General features: G+C 38.2%; 1 protein-coding gene across 7 annotated transcripts in view; it reads left to right on the forward strand.

Moving 5' to 3' along the window:
* The window catches only part of CDK19 (cyclin-dependent kinase 19), a 114859-nt gene that overhangs the window by 46397 nt on the left and 60059 nt on the right, over window positions 1–8403 (forward strand). The gene's annotated exons all lie outside the window — the stretch shown is intronic.

The raw sequence follows: 8403 nt of genomic DNA on the forward strand, positions 1-8403 counted from the left end.
GAGATTATGGTTTGTCTTTTTTTTTTTTTTTTTTTTTTTTTTTTAATGACATGGGTCTTACCATGTCACTATATTGACAACTGAAGCTATGTTGGTAGTTTTTTTATTTTAAGAACAACGCCCTTCCTGAAGGATCTTTCAGTTCTTTCTTCTTCCTTCCCTTTTCCTTAGTTGTGCCCCCTTTCTAACCACCCCACCTTTACTGACGTCTGACTTTCACAAGGTATTGTTGTCAATGCTGTAGGGGCATCTTTAAAGAATTTGTGAGTTAGAAGTAAAGGAAGGTAGGAAACTGGGAAGAAGATACAATGGTTTAGTAGCTGATTTTCCCATACTCATTTATAAGGATCCCCTGTTCTGTATCATGAGCCAATGTTGCTTGATTTTTTTCCCCTACTCATTTTTTAAAATTTCAAGTCTTTAACAATTAGATATTTCTTTGAGCTAAAGTTAGGAAATAATTCTGGAAGCAGTCATATGTGAAGTCTAAGCAGATGTTTACTTTCTGTTCCCCATGGATTCTTCACTCTTCATATTTAAAAAATGTTGAAGTCTCTCCTACCGTACAAAGCCAAACAATCTGAAAATACCTCTCTGAGTTCTCAGTGCTCCTCTATTTATAGCGAGGTGGTTTCTCCTCACCATTAACTATCAAGGACAGCTAGCTTTTGTTACAGTCTGATTTTATTTCCACTTTCAGTGTAGTTCAAAAAATATTTAATGAATGCCCACCACATGACTGGCCTTGCCTTGTTCTCTGTGCAATAAATAACAATAAACAAGACAGATGTGATATCTATACTCATAGAATTTATCATTTCAGTGGAGAAAAACTCTTCTTTCATAGCTTCCTAAATATCTCCAACAGAGGCTGAAAATCCAATAGACAATTCTCTCAACACTTGAAATAGTCATCTGTTCTCCCTTCTGAGAGGAAGGAAACCCTTCTTGGTTTTTATAACAATACTAGAGGCCTGGTGCACGACATTCATGCACTGGGGTGGCGGGGGGGGGGTCCCTCAGCCTAGCCTGTGCCCTCTTGCAGTCCGGGGCCCCTCGGGGTCTTTAGTGCTGTCTTGGAGGCAGGAGAGGCTCCCGCCACTGCTGCTGCGCTTGCCAGCTTATGGCTGAGCAGTGCTCCCCCTGTGGGAGCACACTGACCACCAGGGGGGAAGCTCCTGCGTTGAGCGTCTGCCCCCTGGTGGTCAGTGTGCATCATAGCGACCGGTCATTTTGCCATTTGGTTGATTTGCATATTAGCCTTTTATTATATAGGATCCTCTCTTGGGAGAAGGAGGCTTCTCCTCTGAGCACACATACTGAGTCTTTATGTGATCCTTTTTTTCTTAAATGTCTCTTTTTCCCAATGTTTTATTTCCCAAAAGAGCTCTCCACTAATTGCCTTTCTCATCTCTTCATGAAAAACACATCCTGAGTAATCTTCTATCTGTCCTGATGACTCTTCATTTTTTTTGCCTCCAGTTGAGTTCTCTCATATCCAAGCCCACCATCAATATGCACCCATGAACATCTCAAACTCATCATATCTGATTCTAAAATCAACATTGATCCTCATCTCAAAGCTGTAATGCTTTTCCTTGTCTCTAAATAGTACCACTATCTGTTGAGTTGCTTGTACCATCCTGGATCATTAGGCGTTAGCATATCAGTTACTGAGTCCTATTGAATCTGCCCTGTCCTATTTTTATTCACCACCTCCTTTCTGTTCTTACTGCCATTACCCATATCAGGTACTATCTTCCCTCCCCCTCTTTCTTTTAGACTTACTGAACTCATTGCTTCCAGAGTTAGCCTGGGCCTATGGTCCCAATCTTCTAGGACATATATTGATTACCTAAATCTTTTTTGTCATGGAACCCATGCTCTGAACAACTTTTGACTTCTGGATTATTTGAGAACTTAAAAATATAGGCTTTCATGGGGAAGATGGCGGCATAGGTAAACACCGCAGACTGCTGCCGCAAACAACCACTTCAAAATTACAACTAAAAGACGGAACGGACATCACCCAGAACCGCAGGAAGGCTGGCTGAGGAGAGACTCTTCAACTAGAAGGAAAAATAACAGCACACCGAGGCTCAGAGGAGGCGCAGTGTGGAAAATACTCAGGTGCGGAGGTGCGCGCGCAAAGCGGGCTGGTGGCTGAGAGCGCGGTTGTCGTTTTCGGTCAGGGGGGAGTCTCAGACTCTGAGCTCCAGATACGGGCGAATCGCTGGGGACTCGGACCCAAACGGGAGAAGCGGGAGTGTCTGGCATCAGTTGGAAGGCAGCTTTCCCTCCGAGGTTTGCAGCGGTTCCGGGGGTTCTGAGAAGCAGAGCCTCTGGGAACAGGACTGAGGGCACCATAACGGCTCCCTCCGCCCGCCCTGTTGAGCCCGCCCCGCCCAAGCCCTGCGCAGAGCCATTTGCCGGATCGCCTCAGGCAAAGGCTAGATTAGCACCTCCCCAGAGGACAGAAGTTTTCCGCGGCAGACACAGCTGATTCACACAGCCAGTCGGCCTGGTGGTCAAATCCCTCTAGTATTAACTACAACAATCAAGGCTCAACTAGAACAAGACTGCGCACAAAGACCACTAGAGGGTGCACCAAGAAAGCATAAAAAATGCGGAGACAAAAAAACATGACAGAAATGGAGGATATAGAGCTAAAAAACGCAATTTTGAGGGCTTGCAATAAACTTCTGGAGAGCCTCACGAAAACTAATGAGACCCTCGATGCTATGATAAAGAAACTAGAAATTAAGCATACACGCTCTGAAATAAAGAATATTACACCCAATAGCAGACCAGAGGAGCGCAAGAATCAAGCCAAAGATTTGAAATGCGAAGAAGCAAAAAACACCCAACCGGAAAAGCAAAATGAAAAAAGAATCCGAAAATACGAAGATAGTGTAAGGAGCCTCTGGGACAGCTTCAAGCGTACCAACATCAGAATAATAGGGGTGCCAGAAGATGAGAGACAGCAAGATATTGAAAACCTATTTGAAGAAATAATGGCAGAAAACTTCCCCCACCTGGTGAAAGAAATGGACTTACAGGTCCAAGAAGCGCAGAGAACCCCAAACAAAAGGAATCCAAAGAGGACCACACCAAGACACATCATAATTAAAATGCCAAGAGCAAAAGACAAAGAGAGAATCTTAAAAGCAGCAAGAGAAAGAAACTCAGTTACCTACAAGGGAATACCCATACGACTGTCAGCTGATTTCTCAACAGAAACTTGGCAGGCCAGAAGGGAATGGCAAGAAATATTCAAAGTGATGAATACCAAGAACCTACAACCAAGATTACTTTATCCAGCAAAGCTATCATTCAGAATTGAAGGTCAGATAAAGAGCTTCACAGATAAGGAAAAGCTAAAGGAGTTCATCACCACTAAACCAGTATTATACGAAATGCTGAAAGGTATCCTTTAAGAAGAGGAAGAAGAAAAAGGTAAAGATACAAATTGTGAACAACAAACATGCATCTATCAACAAGTGAATCTAAGAACCAAGTGAATAAATAATCTGATGTACAGAATGAACTGGTGATTATAATGAATCAGGGACATAGAAAACATATATTGATTACCTAAATCTTTTTTGTCATGGAACCCATGCTCTGAACAACTTTTGACTTCTGGATTATTTGAGAACTTAAAAATATAACTAAAAGGAGTTAGTGATATTGACTACACTTTTAATATGGAATGACCATTCAGTTTACCAAATAGTTAGTATAAGCATATTTCTATATGTGAAAACATTAGGATATGTGTAAAAAAGATAAAGAATATAAGAAATAACTTGTTAAATTTCAAATGAGTGGTATATATAATTGCTATAGGGATTTGGAAGAATGAGAGCTCATGAATGAATGGAAAGGAACAAAGGAAGTAAAGAGCAAGCAAGGAGTAGTGGAGGATGAGGGGTAGCTAATAGGGAGGGAGAGATAATGTAAGGTAAGTAGTAAAGATCCATGAAATTGAAGTTAGTGAAAGTTAAACAAATGAGTTTTCTACAGATGGTATGACTTAATAATATACATGGTTTGGTTGTTATGTTGGTGAAAACAAAGTCTTGATTTCATTCTGCTATAGTCCTTAATTTTACTTAATTTAGTGACTGAACTGTGGTCTTAACTCTGGCTAGTCATTTTGTAGTTACCTTCTAGATCAAACAGGTGATTGGGCAATAGATTGTATTTGTAACCCGAACAAACACATCCTTTGACACCAAAAAAAGACAACAACAAAAAAAGACAAAAAAACCAAAAACAACTAAAAATATGTGCCCTCATAATTTTTTGTTGTACATGTATTTTAACTATGTGGTCTTCTCTCAGTATTCTGAAATTCTCAGCCTCATTTAAAAAAAATCTTTTATTTTGGTGATCTCTTTATGGATAAACAATCTTAACTAAACTTCTTTAATTTCAATATTGTCAATTTCAGAGATGATTAATGTGTATAACTTATACTATTCCAAATACCTATGTTCATTTTTTAGAATTCACTCAAGTCTTAGTATATGTTGTATAAATGTCATCTTAGTACATCTTTTTAAGTTTTCTCTCTGAGTTTTCAGAAATTATATTTTTTCTTCATGACCTTTTCAAGTTGGTCATATTAAGAATTGACATATAGAAACTCCTTTTAGCCCTAACCGGTTTGGCTCAGTGGATAGAGTGTTGGCCTGCAGACTGAAAGGTCCCAGGTTCGATTCTGATGAAGGGCATGTACCTTGGTTGCAGGCACATCCCCATTGGGTGTGCAGCAGGCAGCTGATTGATGTTTCTCTCTCATCGATGTTTCTAGCTCTCTATCCCTCTCCCTTTCTCTCTGTAAAGAATCAATAAAAAATATTTTTTTAAAAATCTAGAAATGCTATGATATCTTACTGATCTTTCCACATCTATAATAATAAAAGCGTAATATGCTAATTAGACTGGACATCCTTTTGGATGCATCCTTCCTTCCGGACAAAGCCGCAGTGGGCGGGGGCCGGGGCTAAGGCCCTTGCACGAATTTTGTGCATCGGCCCTCTAGTTAACAATATAATATCTTATTCTCTATAGCATTATTTTTAATGGCTATAGAATATGCCACTGTGGAGATGGACCTTAATTTATTCAACCAGTTTTCTATTGATACCACTTGATACTATTAAGCTTAAAACATTTTTCCAATCTGGCCCAGCAGTGTGGCTCAGTGGTTGAGTGTCAGTCTATGAACCAGATCACACTGTTCGATTCCCAGCCAGGTCACATGCCCAGGTTGCTGGCTGATTCTCAGTAAGGGGCATGCAGGAGGCAGCCAATCAATGATTCTTTCTCATTATTGATGTTTCTATCTCTCTCTCTGTCTCCCTTCCTCTCTGAAATAAAAAATATATTTAAAAACATTTTCCCAATCTGATAGATGAAAAATATATTTCCATTGCTTCAAATTACATTCTTTAAGTAAGATAGTAATATTTTCTTTATATATATATATATTGATTTTCTACAGAGAGGAAGGGAGAGGGATAGAGAGTTAGAAACATCGATGAGAGAAACATCAATCAGCTGCCTCCTGCACACCCCCTACTGGGGATGTGCCCACAGCCAAGGTACATGCTCTTGACCGGAATCGAACCTGGGACTCTTCAGTCCGCAGGCTGACGCTCTATCCACTGAGCCAAACCAGTTAGGGTGGATAGTAATATTTTCATATAATTTTTGACTATTTTAATTTATATTTGTGAAATGTCCTATTGAAGTATTTTTCTTTTTTAAAAAATGATTCTTATAAGCTCCATAAATCAAGTAAATTAGCCCTTTAATGTCTGACAGTTTGGTGGTGTTTTTCCAAGTTAGCCTTAAGACTTCGTTTAGGATATATTTTCTATACAAGATAACTTTGTGGTCAAAGATATGACCTTTTGCCCTAGCCGGTTTGGCTCAGTGGATAGAGCATCGGCCTGCAGACTGAAGGTTCCCGGGTTCGATTTCCGTCAAGGACATGTACATCTGGGTTGCAGGCTTGATCCCTGGCATCAGTCAGGGCTTGTGTGGGAGGCAACCAATCAATGTGCCTCTCTCATATCTATGTTTCTCTCTCTGTCTCTTCCCCTCCCTTCCACTCCCTCTAAAAATCAATGGAAAAATATCCTCGGGTGAGGATTAACAAAGATACCTTTTCCTTGTGACTTTTACTTAAAAGCAGGTGTTTAGGTGTATTAAAGAATGTGACCAGGACTTATGTGAGAGGATTACATTTCAAAGAGGAGAGTCATTTTATATGTATTTTTCAAACTGCCTTAAAAAGACATTAAATTTCAAAGCTCTAAGATCATTCAAAGAAAGCTTATTTATTTAATTTTTAAATTAAATGTATTTGGGTGACATTATTGGTTAATAAAATTATATACATTTCAAGTATAGAAGTCTATGATACATCATCTGTATATTGTGTTTTGTGCCAGCACCCAAAGTCAAATCTTTAGACACTGCCCCCTTACTCTTTACTACGACCCAATCCCTTCCTTCTGTTAACCGCCATCCTGTTGTCTGTGTCTATGACTTTTTGTTTGTTTGTTTGTTCATTTGTTGCTTTCAGTTTCATATCCCACATATGAGTGAAATCATATGGTTCTTGACTTTTTCTGTCTGACTTATTTCGCTTAACATGGGAAGTTTACTTTAAAGTTAATGCTATTTTTGCATATGTGCTCTGCTAAACACAAAATTATGGAAAGTTAAAGTATTATGAATTAGTTTTCATTATTATAGTGATTTCTAGTTTTTTTTCCTAATCATTGTCTAACATTTACAGAAAAGCTGCATGTCACACTGAAGCTCTTTTTAAAAAATTAAAGTTAACACTCTTAGTGGAAATATTTAGCTTTTATTGATTAAATCTAGTAGATGTTTAATAGAAAAGAAATAATTTATTTCATTGTGGAAACTCACTCCCTTCTGTATTTTCTTATAATGTATATATAAAGGTTTCTTAGCATATTAGGAACGAAGTGGATTTTCTGCTTAATGGAAACAATGCAGTAGACATTTCCTGGATTGTATTTTGGTCAGATCATAAAGTAACTTTTCTTGTTACTATGGTTAAAATTCCTATGAGGTCTTCAGGAACTATAAATGATTAATTTATTTAAGCCTTGACTTCACTGTGTTTATCTTCTGTAGCAGCATAGTGATGTGAAACACGTTCAGTTATTGGCACTGGTAATTTAGCAATTAATAATTAATCAAAATCCTTAGGTTTGAATTGTAAATGTTAGTTTCTTGTAGTTTCAGGGCTGGGGTGTGAGACCATAATTCCAGTCATTCTTAAGAGTGGAGCATCCAACATGTATTAGACAAGTTCCTTCAGAAAGCAAAGCCCTTACCTCTTCCTGTAGATTCTCCAGCATGGTGTGTGTGTGTGATGGTCTAGGTGTGTGTGTGTTTGTGTGTGTGTCATGGTCTAGGGGTGTGTGTGCGTGTATGTGTGATGGTCTGTGTGTGTATGTGTGATGGTCTAGGGGTGTGGGTGTGGGTGTGAATTCCAGGGCTACTTGTTTGCCTGTTTTTACTAAAGAAAATGTCAACTGTATATTTTAGAAATAAAAGTTATAATGGTCTGGATTAGGTGTAAAACAAAATAGCTTACTACTTTATTTCGCTTAATCAATTACCAGCTTCAAGTTATTATTCAGACTTATTAAATTCCTTGAACATTCTTAATCTTGTTTGAACATTTCTTATATATAAAAGATAACCACAGTTTTGAAATTAACATTCTTTCAATGTGGAATATCATTTCACCAACATATTTACATAAAAGCCATATTTCATGTACTATTGCTTTCATTTTCTCATTCAACAAAACTTGTTGAGTGCTTGCTTTGCAGGTCCTGTGCTAGGTGGTTTTATAAATATTCATCTGGAAAGAAAAAAACATGTGCTCTATTACCTAGTGATAGACATCTGCCATAGCAAATTTAGAATAAAGTAAGGATTTCATTTGATATTTGCTCCTACAAGATGAATGGTGAAGGAGTTTTTAGAATTAATGTATTCATGACGTGATGAGAATAACCTGCTCTAGTATACTTTCTTGCTGGTTGAGGCTCTGTGATTCTCATTTTCCTCTTTCTTCATTAGGAGCATCTCCTTTGACTTTTCAGACTAGGTTATTTCTATTGTATGTCATATTCTGTATTTTTCTTAGTAACCTCATCATAATTATAATTTTAAAATTATTTGTTTAATCTGTCTCCTCTTTGATCTCCCTGTGCCTGGAATATGCTGGGCACTCAAATGTTGATTAATACATTTTGACCTTTTTTAAAAAAAATCATTGTTACCTGCTGGGTATTTTCTTTTCTTCCCTCCCTCCCTCCTTCCCTCCCTCCTTCCCTC

Source organism: Myotis brandtii, unplaced genomic scaffold (assembly GCF_000412655.1).
Source record: "Myotis brandtii unplaced genomic scaffold, ASM41265v1 scaffold8, whole genome shotgun sequence".
Lineage (NCBI taxonomy): Eukaryota > Metazoa > Chordata > Mammalia > Chiroptera > Vespertilionidae > Myotis > Myotis brandtii.